Genomic DNA, 14,309 nt, shown 5'->3' on the forward strand with positions numbered 1-14,309 from the left:
AAAGTTTCCAAATTTAGAAAGTTCTATTTTTAGAAAGTTTTGAAGTTAGGAAAGTTTCCTTATTTAGAAAGTCAACAGAAGTCAACTGAAAGTCAAAGTCAACCGAAAGTCAACTCAAAAGTCAACCTTGGTCAAACATATTCAACATTAATTTTAAAAGTGTAAAGTATAATAATAACATAAGTTATAATGTTAATTAAAGTGAAATATGTATAATTATGTCATAACATAAGTTTAATTAAATAAAAATGAATTATTAAAGTTAAGATAAGTTTAAATGATATAATTAATATAACATAAGTATTTAATTAATTAATTAAATATTAGTCATAATATAAGTATTATTAATTAATAATAAATTTTAAAACATATCATAAGTATTATTAATTAATAATGAATTATTAATCATTTCATAAGTTTCTAATTAAAATTATTAAATCATAAGTATTTAATAATTAGATCATAATTAAATAATAATTAAGTCTTATAATAACTAAATAATTATTTAATCTTTATTATAAGTCTTAAAATAATATTCTCATAAAATAAATTTAATACTTATCATAAGTATTTTTCATTAATAATAAAAGTATTATTAATCATAAGTTTAATTAAAACGTTAATTAAATCATAAGTAATAATTAAATGATATAATAAATATATATCATAAGTCTTAAATGATAATAATTACTTCTTATATCATAAGTAATTAATCAATAATGAAAATCATTATTTTTATCATAAGTTTCAATATTTAACCATAAGTTTTAATTCAAAAGTTCATCGGGTCATAACTTGAGCCCCGGGAATCAGTTTTCGGCGAGCCTTATATATATCTTCGCCTAACCAACCCACCCGACACATTAGTGTGCTCAAGAACATCCCAAGAACAGTCACCAAGTCGTGACTTACAGCTCTAAATCAGTTTGTACCTTTAATCCGCTCAAAAACGTATTTTAGTCATAACGGGTGATCCGTGGCTCGGATTTCGATGACCCGAACATGAAAGTTCATCCCATCATCAATCCTAACACACTAGTACACCCTAAAGACTCCAAAAATGGTCACAAAGTCGGACCATAACTGAACCAATTCGTTTTCACCATTTAATCTTTACAAAACACCATTTTAATCATATCTTAAGCTCCGGGAATCGAAACGACATGAATCCGGAGTCTAAAATTAATGTCTTGATGAGAGGAACTCATCTAAACACTTTAATTTCACTTTTATATCAGTTACATAACCAGAAAAGAACGAATAAGCTGCTGTCCCAAACTAATCAAACCGAAAACATGTATAATCGAGTAATTCTACGCATACAATCAACAATACAATAACACATAATCATCATACTACTAATATAACATGTAAAATCAGAAAAATAAATGAAAAATTGAAAAGTTAGGGTTAGGGTTTATACCCTAATCAAGAATCGAAGGATATGAACGTGTAGAGAACGATTAGTAGAATCCGATTGTGTTGAAAGCCCTAATTTCCAAGCAAGAAATCAATTGATGTTGATGATGTTTTGGGTGGTGGTAGGCGACGGCCTAGAGAGGAAGGAGAGGAGAAAACACAAAAAAAATTAGAAGGTGAAATGAGGGAAATGAAGAGTGAAATTAGGTTTTGTTCCATAAAACTCCAAGTTTAGAAAAATGGCACAATACCCCCCTCCATGAGGGTTTAGGCCGGCTCTAGCAAGATGGTGGGCCCCTTTTATGGCCCAAAATTGATAAATGACTAATTTCTTGTGGCCCGAATGCCCGATCGAAGCCCGAAACGCGAAAACGCTAATACGCGATTGATTTTTCGGAGAGATAACAACTACGCGACGGATAAAATATATAAACACTATATATGATCATATGACATTAAAATATCATATTTAAAATATTTAGGACTTAAAAATCCCAAAAGCTCGACCGTTGGTTTGAAAACTGAAAAGATTCGCCGGATAGAAATCCGCGACACGTAGAAACGTACAACTTGAAATATGAATACAAATATTCATATAACACATAATAATTAATATATTATTACAAAAATAATAATATAGGTCATAGAAATGACGTGTCACGAATAACAATTAACGGTCGTTAAATAATTAACGGCAAAAGATAACGGAAAAAGTAGGGTCGTTACAACAACTATTTAAGGCGAGATCAGTTTGTAAGACATTCGAAGAACGTTCCAAGAATGCCTTGGTTTATAAAAGGCTTTCGTTCGGAAGATGGGGGATATCACATTGGGAAATCCATAAGTTACGATGTGTTTACTTTGACGCATATATTGCGGGGAACCCAAATGCTATTTTACGCAATGGGTTAAGAAATTATTTTGACTCAATATATCCGAATATTGGACTTCGTGATTTAGAAAAAGCGGCTAACATGCAACATAAAGAAGCATGTTATGCTTACGGATTAGTAATGTTCGCTTCTCACCAAAGTGAGAACAAGAACATCGGGCTACAACTATTAAACAAAACGTTCCCACAAGTGACGGAGTCGGTAATTGGGGTAAGAAATGAGGTTTTTAGATTGTTACGGGACTGTTGGACATTACGTAACCCTCGTCCCTTTGACGATGTTACAACACGCTGTCTTATCAACGGCCATAACGGTTATGTTCCACAAGACCAAGGATGGGAAGTAGTCCTAGTAAAACCAGAATGCATGACTTGTTTCTGGACGTATGAATTACGTGTCTTTATTGCCTTTGCTGAACTACTTGTGTACTAGCTAGAATTATCTTCACAACCATCTTGTATCAAATTTATTGTGTGCTATATTTCATGCTATATGTAAAATAAGCGGTATTGTAAGTTTGTAAAATATTGTGTAAAAGTTTGAACGCGAAATATTATTATAATCAGTTTTTCATATAGAATTGTAGTAGTTGAATTGTATATTAGCTACTAAGTATGAACTTAACGGGTAGGTACTACCCGAATTTAAACTTATAAAACGCTAATATGAAGAAAAAACTTTTATAAATGAGTTCATATTATGCTACGAAATACTATTAACTACTCTTAATATTCTGTATGATTAACTTGTTCCATTGGACTATTTTGAAGGAAATGGCACCGACTACTCGACACACCGTGAATATGAATGAAGAGGAATTCCGTACTTTTCTAGCTTCAAACATAGCCGCAGTACAGGCTGCGCTACATACCAACAATAACCTTGGATCTAGCAGTACAGGAAATCGTGTAGGATGTACCTACAAAGAATTCACTGCCTGCAAACCTTTGGAATTTGATGGAACCGAAGGACCGATCGGATTGAAACGGTGGATCGAGAAGGTCGAATCGGTGTTTGCCATAAGTAAGTGTACTGAAGAGGACAAAGTAAAGTACGCTACGCATACCTTCACAGGTTCTGCGTTAACATGGTGGAATACCTATCTAGAGCAAGTGGGACAAGACGATGCGTACGCACTACCGTGGTCAGCATTCAAGCACTTGATGAACGAGAAGTACCGTCCCAGAACCGAGGTCAATAAGCTCAAGACAGAACTTAGAGGGTTACAAACCCAAGGATTTGATATTACCACGTACGAAAGACGATTCACAGAATTGTGCCTATTGTGTCCGGGAGCATTCGAAGATGAGGAAGAGAAGATCGACGCGTTTGTGAAAGGATTACCGGAAAGAATCCAAGAAGATATAAGTTCACACGAGCCCTCCTCCATACAACAGGCATGTAGAATGGCTCACAAACTCGTGAACCAGATTGAAGAAAGAATTAAAGAACAGACTGCTGAAGAGGCCAATGTGAAGCAAGTCAAAAGAAAGTGGGAGGAAAACGGTGATAAGAATCACCAATACAACAACAACAGCAATTACAACAATAATCGCAACAATTATCCCAACAATCGCAACATCAATCGCAACTACAACAAACGGCCCAACAACAACAACAACAACAACAACAGCAACTACAACAATCATCCAAACAACAATAATAACAGCAACAACAACAACAACAACAACAACAACAATCAGAAGCAGCTATGCCAAAGGTGTGAAAGGAATCACTCGGGGTTCTGCACCAAATTTTGCAACAAGTGTAAAAGAAATGGTCATAGCGCTGCGAAGTGTGAGGTCTACGGACCAGGGGTTAATAGAACGAAAGGAACAAATGGTGTCGGAACGAGTAATGGCGGAGCAAGTAGTGTCGGAGCAAGTTATGCCAATGTAGTTTGTTATAAATGTGGAAAACCGGGCCACATTATTAGAAATTGCCCGAACCAGGAGAACACGAATGGACAAGGCCGTGGAAGAGTTTTCAATATTAATGCGGCAGAGGCACAGGAAGACCCGGAGCTTGTTACGGGTACGTTTCTTATTGACAATAAATCTGCTTACGTTTTATTTGATTCGGGTGCGGATAGAAGCTATATGAGTAGAGATTTTTGTGCTAAATTAAGTTGTCCATTAACGCCTTTGGATAGTAAATTTTTACTCGAATTAGCAAATGGTAAATTAATTTCAGCAGATAATATATGTCGGAATCGAGAAATTAAACTGGTTAGCGAAACATTTAAGATTGATTTGATACCAGTAGAGTTAGGGAGTTTTGATGTGATAATCGGTATGGACTGGTTGAAAGAAGTGAAAGCGGAGATCGTTTGTTACAAAAATGCAATTCGCATTATACGAGAAAAAGGAAAACCCTTAATGGTGTACGGAGAAAAGGGCAACACGAAGCTACATCTTATTAGTAATTTGAAGGCACAAAAACTAATAAGAAAAGGTTGCTATGCTGTTCTAGCACACGTCGAGAAAGTACAAACTGAAGAAAAGAGCATCAATGATGTTCCCGTCGCAAAAGAATTTCCTGATGTATTTCCGAAAGAATTACCGGGATTACCCCCACATCGATCCGTTGAATTTCAAATAGATCTTATACCAGGAGCTGCACCAATAGCTCGTGCTCCTTACAGACTCGCACCCAGCGAGATGAAAGAACTACAAAGCCAATTACAAGAACTTTTAGAGCGTGGTTTCATTCGACCAAGCACATCACCGTGGGGAGCTCCTGTTTTGTTTGTCAAGAAGAAAGATGGTACATTCAGGTTGTGTATCGACTACCGAGAGTTGAACAAACTTACCATCAAGAACCGCTACCCACTACCGAGAATCGATGACTTATTTGATCAACTACAAGGCTCGTCTGTTTATTCAAAGATTGACTTACGTTCCGGGTATCATCAAATGCGGGTGAAAGAAGATGATATTCCAAAGACTGCTTTCAGAACACGTTACGGTCATTACGAGTTTATGGTCATGCCGTTTGGTTTAACTAATGCACCAGCTGTGTTCATGGACCTTATGAACCGAGTGTGTGGACCATACCTTGACAAGTTTGTCATTGTTTTCATTGATGACATACTTATTTACTCAAAGAATGACCAAGAACACGGTGAACATTTGAGAAAGGTGTTAGAAGTATTGAGGAAGGAAGAATTGTACGCTAAGTTTTCAAAGTGTGCATTTTGGTTGGAAGAAGTTCAATTCCTCGGTCACATAGTGAATAAAGAAGGTATTAAGGTGGATCCGGCAAAGATAGAAACTGTTGAAAAGTGGGAAACCCCAAAAACTCCGAAACACATACGCCAGTTTTTAGGACTAGCTGGTTACTACAGAAGGTTCATCCAAGACTTTTCCAGAATAGCAAAACCCTTGACTGCATTAACGCATAAAGGGAAGAAATTTGAATGGAATGATGAACAAGAGAAAGCGTTTCAGTTATTGAAGAAAAAGCTAACTACGGCACCTATATTGTCATTGCCTGAAGGGAATGATGATTTTGTGATTTATTGTGACGCATCAAAGCAAGGTCTCGGTTGTGTATTAATGCAACGAATGAAGGTGATTGCTTATGCGTCTAGACAATTGAAGATTCACGAACAAAATTATACGACGCATGATTTGGAATTAGGCGCGGTTGTTTTTGCATTAAAGACTTGGAGGCACTACTTATATGGGGTCAAAAGTATTATATATACCGACCACAAAAGTCTTCAACACATATTTAATCAGAAACAACTGAATATGAGGCAGCGTAGGTGGATTGAATTATTGAATGATTATGACTTTGAGATTCGTTACCACCCGGGGAAGGCAAATGTGGTAGCCGATGCCTTGAGCAGGAAGGATAGAGAACCCATTCGAGTAAAATCTATGAATATAATGATTCATAATAACATTACTACTCAAATAAAGGAGTCGCAACAAGGAGTTTTAAAAGAGGGAAATTTAAAGGATGAAATACCCAAAGGATCGGAGAAGCATCTTAATATTCGGGAAGACGGAACCCGGTATAGGGCTGAAAGGATTTGGGTACCAAAATTTGGAGATATGAGAGAAATGGTACTTAGAGAAGCTCATAAAACCAGATACTCAATACATCCTGGAACGGGGAAAATGTACAAGGATCTCAAGAAACATTTTTGGTGGCCGGGTATGAAAGCCGATGTTGCTAAATACGTAGGAGAATGTTTGACGTGTTTTAAGGTCAAAGCTGAGCATCAAAAACCATCAGGTCTACTTCAACAACCCGAAATCCCAGAATGGAAATGGGAAAACATTACCATGGATTTCATCACTAAATTGCCAAGGACTGCAAGTGGTTTTGATACTATTTGGGTAATAGTTGATCGTCTCACCAAATCAGCACACTTCCTGCCAATAAGAGAAGATGACAAGATGGAGAAGTTAGCACGACTGTATTTGAAGGAAGTCGTCTCCAGACATGGAATACCAATCTCTATTATCTCTGATAGGGATGGCAGATTTATTTCAAGATTCTGGCAGACATTACAGCAAGTATTAGGAACTCGTCTAGACATGAGTACTACCTATCATCCACAAACTGATGGGCAGAGCGAAAGGATGATACAAACACGAGCATGTGTTATTGATTTCGGAAACAGTTGGGATCGACATCTACCGTTAGCAGAATTTTCCTACAACAACAGCTACCATTCAAGCATTGAGATGGCGCCGTTTGAAGCACTTTATGGTAGAAAGTGCAGGTCTCCGATTTGTTGGAGTGAAGTGGGGGATAGACAGATTACGGGTCCGGAGATTATACAAGAAACTACCGAGAAGATCATCCAAATTCAACAACGATTGAAAACTGCCCAAAGTCGACAAAAGAGCTACGCTGACATTAAAAGAAAAGATATAGAATTTGAAATTGGAGAGATGGTCATGCTTAAAGTTGCACCTTGGAAAGGCGTTGTTCGATTTGGTAAACGAGGGAAATTAAATCCAAGGTATATTGGACCATTCAAGATTATTGATCGTGTCGGACCAGTAGCTTGCCGACTTGAGTTACCTCAACAACTCGCGGCTGTACATAACACTTTCCACGTCTCGAATTTGAAGAAATGTTTTGCTAAAGAAGATCTCACTATTCCGTTAGACGAAATCCAAATCAACGAAAAACTTCAATTCATCGAAGAACCCGTCGAAATAATGGATCGTGAGGTTAAAAGACTTAAGCAAAACAAGATACCAATTGTTAAGGTTCGATGGAATGCTCGTAGAGGACCCGAGTTCACCTGAGAGCGTGAAGATCAGATGAAGAAGAAATACCCGCATCTATTTCCAGAAGATTCGTCAACACCTTCAACAGCTTAAAATTTCGGGACGAAATTTATTTAACGGGTAGGTACAGTAGTGACCCGAACTTTTCCATGTTTATATATATTAATTAAGATTGATATTTACATGATTAAATGTTTCCAACATGTTAAGCAATCAAACTTGTTAGGACTTGATTAATTGAAATATGTTTCATATAGACAATTGACCACCCAAGTTGACCGGTGATTCACGAACGTTAAAACTTGTAAAAACTATATGATGACATATATATGGATATATATAGTTAACATGATACTATGATAAGTAAACATATCATTAAGTATATTAACAATGAACTACATATGTAAAAACAAGACTACTAACTTAATGATTTTTAAACGAGACATATATGTAACGATTATCATTGTAAAGACATTTAATGTATATATATATCATATTAAGAGATATTCATACATGATAATATCATGATAATATAATAATTTAAAATCTCATTTGATATTATAAACATTGGGTTAACAACATTTAACAAGATCGTTAACCTAAAGGTTTCAAAACAACACTTACATGTAACGACTAACGATGACTTAACGACTCAGTTAAAATGTATATACATGTAGTGTTTTAATATGTATTTATACACTTTTGAAAGACTTCAATACACTTATCAAAATACTTCTACTTAACAAAAATGCTTACAATTACATCCTCGTTCAGTTTCATCAACAATTCTACTTGTATGCACCCGTATTCGTACTCGTACAATACACAGCTTTTAGATGTATGTACTATTGGTATATACACTCCAATGATCAGCTCTTAGCAGCCCATATGAGTCACCTAACACATGTGGGAACCATCATTTGGCAACTAGCATGAAATATCTCATAAAATTACAAAAATATGAGTAATCATTCATGACTTATTTACATGAAAACAAAATTACATATCCTTTATATCTAATCCATACACCAACGACCAAAAACACCTACAAACACTTTCATTCTTCAATTTTCTTCATCTAATTGATCTCTCTCAAGTTCTATCTTCAAGTTCTAAGTGTTCATCATATATTTTACAAGTTCTAGTTACATAAAATCAAGAATACTTTCAAGTTTGCTAGCTCACTTCCAATCTTGTAAGGTGATCATCCAACCTCAAGAAATCTTTGTTTATTACAGTAGGTTATCATTCTAATACAAGGTAATAATCATATTCAAACTTTGGTTCAATTTCTATAACTATAACAATCTTATTTCAAGTGATGATCTTACTTGAACTTGTTTTCGTGTCATGATTCTGCTTCAAGAACTTCGAGCCATCCAAGGATCCGTTGAAGCTAGATCCATTTTTCTCTTTTCTAGTAGGTTTATCCAAGGAACTTAAGGTAGTAATGATGTTCATAACATCATTCGATTCATACATATAAAGCTATCTTATTCGAAGGTTTAAACTTGTAATCACTAGAACATAGTTTAGTTAATTCTAAACTTGTTCGCAAATAAAAGTTAATCCTTCTAAATTGACTTTTAAAATCAACTAAACACATGTTCTATATCTATATGATATGCTAACTTAATGATTTAAAACCTGGAAACACGAAAAACACCGTAAAACCGGATTTACGCCGTCGTAGTAACACCGCGGGCTGTTTTGGGTTAGTTAATTAAAAACTATGATAAACTTTGATTTAAAAGTTGTTATTCTGAGAAAATGATTTTTATTATGAACATGAAACTATATCCAAAAATTATAATTAAACTCAAAGTGGAAGTATGTTTTCTAAAATGGTCATCTAGACGTCGTTCTTTCGACTGAAATGACTACCTTTACAAAAACGACTTGTAACTTATTTTTCCGACTATAAACCTATACTTTTTCTGTTAAGATTCATAAAATAGAGTTCAATATGAAACCATAGCAATTTGATTCACTCAAAACGGATTTAAAATGAAGAAGTTATGGGTAAAACAAGATTGGATAATTTTTCTCATTTTAGCTACGTGAAAATTGGTAACAAATCTATTCCAACCATAACTTAATCAACTTGTATTGTATATTATGTAATCTTGAGATACCATAGACACGTATACAATGTTTCGACCTATCATGTCGACACATCTATATATATTTCGAAACAACCATAGACACTCTATATGTGAATGTTGGAGTTAGCTATACAGGGTTGAGGTTGATTCCAAAATATATATAGTTTGAGTTGTGATCAATACTGAGATACGTATACACTGGGTCGTGGATTGATTCAAGATAATATTTATCGATTTATTTCTGTACATCTAACTGTGTACAACTAGTTGTAGGTTACTAACGAGGACAGCTGACTTAATAAACTTAAAACATCAAAATATATTAAAAGTGTTGTAAATATATTTTGAACATACTTTGATATATATGTATATATTGTTATAGGTTCATGAATCAACCAGTGGCCAAGTCTTACTTCCCGACGAAGTAAAAATCTGTGAAAGTGAGTTATAGTCCCACTTTTAAAATCTAATATTTTTGGGATGAGAATACATGCAGGTTTTATAAATGATTTACAAAATAGACACAAGTATGTGAAACTACATTCTATGGTTGAATTATCGAAATCGAATATGCCCCTTTTTATTAAGTCTGGTAATCTAAGAATTAGGGAACAGACACCCTAATTGACGCGAATCCTAAAGATAGATCTATTGGGCCTAACAAACCCCATCCAAAGTACCGGATGCTTTAGTACTTCAAAATTTATATCATATCCGCAGGGTGTCCTGGAATGATGGGGATATTCTTATATATGCATCTTGTTAATGTCGGTTACCAGGTGTTCACCATATGAATGATTTTTATCTCTATGTATGGGATGTGTATTGAAATATGAAATCTTGTGGTCTATTGTTACGATTTGATATATATAGGTTAAACCTATAACTCACCAACATTTTTGTTGACGTTTAAAGCATGTTTATTCTCAGGTGAATATTAAGAGCTTCCGCTGTTGCATACTAAAATAAGGACAAGATTTGGAGTCCATGTTTGTATGATATTGTGTAAAAACTGCATTCAAGAAACTGATTTCGATGTAACATATTTGTATTGTAAACCATTATGTAATGGTCGTGTGTAAACAGGATATTTTAGATTATCATTATTTGATAATCTACGTAAAGCTTTTTAAACCTTTATTTATGAAATAAAGGTTATGGTTTGTTTTAAAAATGAATGCAGTCTTTGAAAAACGTCTCATATAGAGGTCAAAACCTCGCAACGAAATCAATTAATATGGAACGTTTTTAATCAATAAGAACGGGACATTTCAAAATACCTCGCGATGTAATCATATGTTATTGTATTTGTTCTTATAGATTAGGACGGGTCTTTACTGGTGGTATCAGAGCGGTGGTCTTAGCGAACCAGGACTTGCATTAGTGTGTCTAACTGATAGTTGTTTAGATGCATCAGTGGGTCTGGACTTCGACCGTGTCTGCATGTCAAAAGTTTTGCTTATCATTTAGTGTCGAAAATTATTTGCTTATCATCCTTAAAGTCTAGACATGTCTTACTTCCTCTATTGCATAGACAGTGTATAAATAAATTCATATCTTAGCGTATCTGTTATTATTACCTTTGCCTGACAGCTTCCGTAGATTCCTCCGTAACTTTTGGGATTTTACTATTATATATGCATATGTAAATTATGTATTGCAGGGTACTAATCTACATCCTATAATCTATTCTTATCGAAAATCCTTCATCTGGTCGTACGAGATGAATCCCTCAACCAGTTCGAGTCCCTCAGATTTCGATAGCTATTCCGATAGTTATTCCGACAGCTATTCCGACATGGATATTCACCTAAGCTCCGAAAGCGGTGTCACTAGAATGAATCAATCAATCAGCCATCCCCAATTCATCTGATGGGTTCGTAGTCGACTTAATCAATGGAGACGCGAAGAAGCGATCCCTTCCACCAACCGGATTCACCTCTTGACAATGAACCTGAAGCTCTTACCGGGGAACCTGTTCGAGACACCATTTTTCTCTTATTTCCAGAATATCTCGTCACGATCATATACTATCTCAGATTCTAAACCTTATTCATCCGCTCGTTCTGACCGACAATCATCCCGGAATAATGGAAGAAGTTAACGAGCTTCACGCTCGAGTTTTAGCCTTGGAAAATATGGTGCAAAACGTACCAGCTTCGGCAACATCATCGGCACTAACAGTATCACCAACATCAATACCAATACCACCAACAACCCAAGTTTCAACATCTCATTATGTACCTCGAGCATAATCATCGTTCTACGTATCGTTCTACATCAATTATCTTCGTTCTTCATGACGATTATGTAATCTCTAATATTTTAGAGATTATATATTCTAATTTTAACGGTAAATCAAATGAGATTAATATTATATTAACTCATTAAATCTATGATTACATCTAAAGAAATTATATATGTAAGTATATTTTCATAAAGATTGTAATTAAAAATTCTTTCGTACAAACGGTTAATGGTGAAAATATTTTAACGGGTAGGTAATACCCGAGGAATATTTAGATTTCACATTAATAAGTTATACTGTACATTTTTCGAGTCAGATTCAACAGTCATTTATTATCCTACTTACATCCACAAGATATACGTATCCGTTCACCACAGAATAACCATTTTCATTCAATTTCATATTTGGATTTTGACTTACCAGAATCCAACAAGTGGCATAATGAAGAAAACATTAGACAAAAATAAAATTTGTTAGAAATAAACAAATTAACTATGAGAAATTTTGTTAAGAATCCACGCTAACAAAATCCTAGCTAACTGCTAATTCCTTATTACATTTTAATTATCGCAATTTATTTTATCGAAATTTAATTCTCACAATTTTATTTATTGTCATTTAATTTCTGTTATTTACTTTACGCACTTTATTTATCGTCATTTAATTTTTGTTATTTATTTTACGCACTTTATCGGGACACGTATACAATGTTTTGACATATCATATCGACGTCATCTATATAAATTATTTGGAATAACCATAGACACTCTATATGCTGTAATGATCGAGTTCGCTATACAGGGTTGAGGTTGATTCTACAATAATATATATACTTTTAGTTGTGATCGAGTCTGAGACATGTACACGGGTCACGATACGTGTTAATTAATTTGAATATTATATATTAAACTATATATGAATTATTGGACTGTTAACTGTGGACTAATAACATTGGATAATTAAAATGAATTAAAATATTGATAATAACATATGAAACTAAATATTTCTTCAAGTTTGCCACTTGATCTCATCTTAAACCTCATTTGTATCTTGACGATTACATTCTGCGTTCACACCTTTCATAATTCTTGAAAACACCTTAATCGAGAGGATGAACCAACCGTACTTCATCTACGGAAGAAAAGATTGATGCATATAGTTATGCACCTAAAAACACTCGGAACCTGAGTAAACGTTTAACACGTATCTGTGCTAATTCCTTTAGTGTTATTATTACCCAAAATAACTTGATGATTCCTTTCAAATTAGTCAATTTTGTCACAGCTCCAGCATGTCAACTTTGACTTTTCATTCGAAACAACCTTATTATAACCTTGATATATATGCGTGCTCTTTTATTATTACTGGGGAACCTTTTATATTTCACCATAGTACCATCAGCGTTTAACCATCTAAAAACACAATTCTCCTGAAACCACCTCGGATTTATAACCGATGATTCAAATATCGTAGCATTAAATGCAGAGGAAACAGAAAAAATGTAGATGGTCTAAACGGCCAAAAGTTTGATAATAAAGAAGGGAGTGTTAGGAACGCTCGATAGAAAATTTGGTACTGAAAAACAGATTGAGCAAACCATGAAGGAGACTATGGCCAAATACAAAGACCATACCATATACTCAAAGAAACCAGGTAATTCCGGATCCGATGAAATCTTCAACGAATATCTTTCTCTGTACTCATGTCAAAATCTTGCGGAAAATTTTTGTTCATCAACCATCGAACTTAGAAATTCTAAAATATCATCATAAATATCTTCGATATTTCTGAAGATATTTTCATAAATATCCTCGTCCGAAATTATGTATCTCTTCGTGCTATCTATATTACATCATAAAGGAAACTACTTTAGAATCTAAATTTTTTTAAAATTCGAGTTTAAATTATGAGTGATTTTGAAGTAGTGTTGGAAATTGATGCATGAGTTAGTATAATATAATGACACTTGATCAATGTGATTATATTACAGTAAGTCATGCTGAGTTTCTAATGGAACGTGATGATTCACAGATCATAACATCATCATGTGTCATGTTACATGACTCTTGTATTCTATTTAACCTAAAAAAATATCAAGAAAATATTTTCTTGATGATTCGGTCCTTTCCAGATATTCTAGTAATTTGACAAATCAAATCGTGCTACTACCTTTCTTTTCTACCTTTTATATTTTGATAATTCGAAACTTCATACCTACGAATTCTGGACCATTACTTGTGAAAAGAAAACAAAAGCATGAAGCTCCGAAATAGAAAGGGGGTATAAATCGCAGCAAAAATGAGAGAGCAGTAACTGTGAATGACAATGATTATAGAAGACAAAAGCAAGGACTCCAAAATATAAGGGAGAATATAAAGCCTGATAACAA

Source organism: Rutidosis leptorrhynchoides, chromosome 7 (assembly GCF_046630445.1).
Source record: "Rutidosis leptorrhynchoides isolate AG116_Rl617_1_P2 chromosome 7, CSIRO_AGI_Rlap_v1, whole genome shotgun sequence".
Classification (NCBI taxonomy): Eukaryota; Viridiplantae; Streptophyta; class Magnoliopsida; order Asterales; family Asteraceae; genus Rutidosis; species Rutidosis leptorrhynchoides.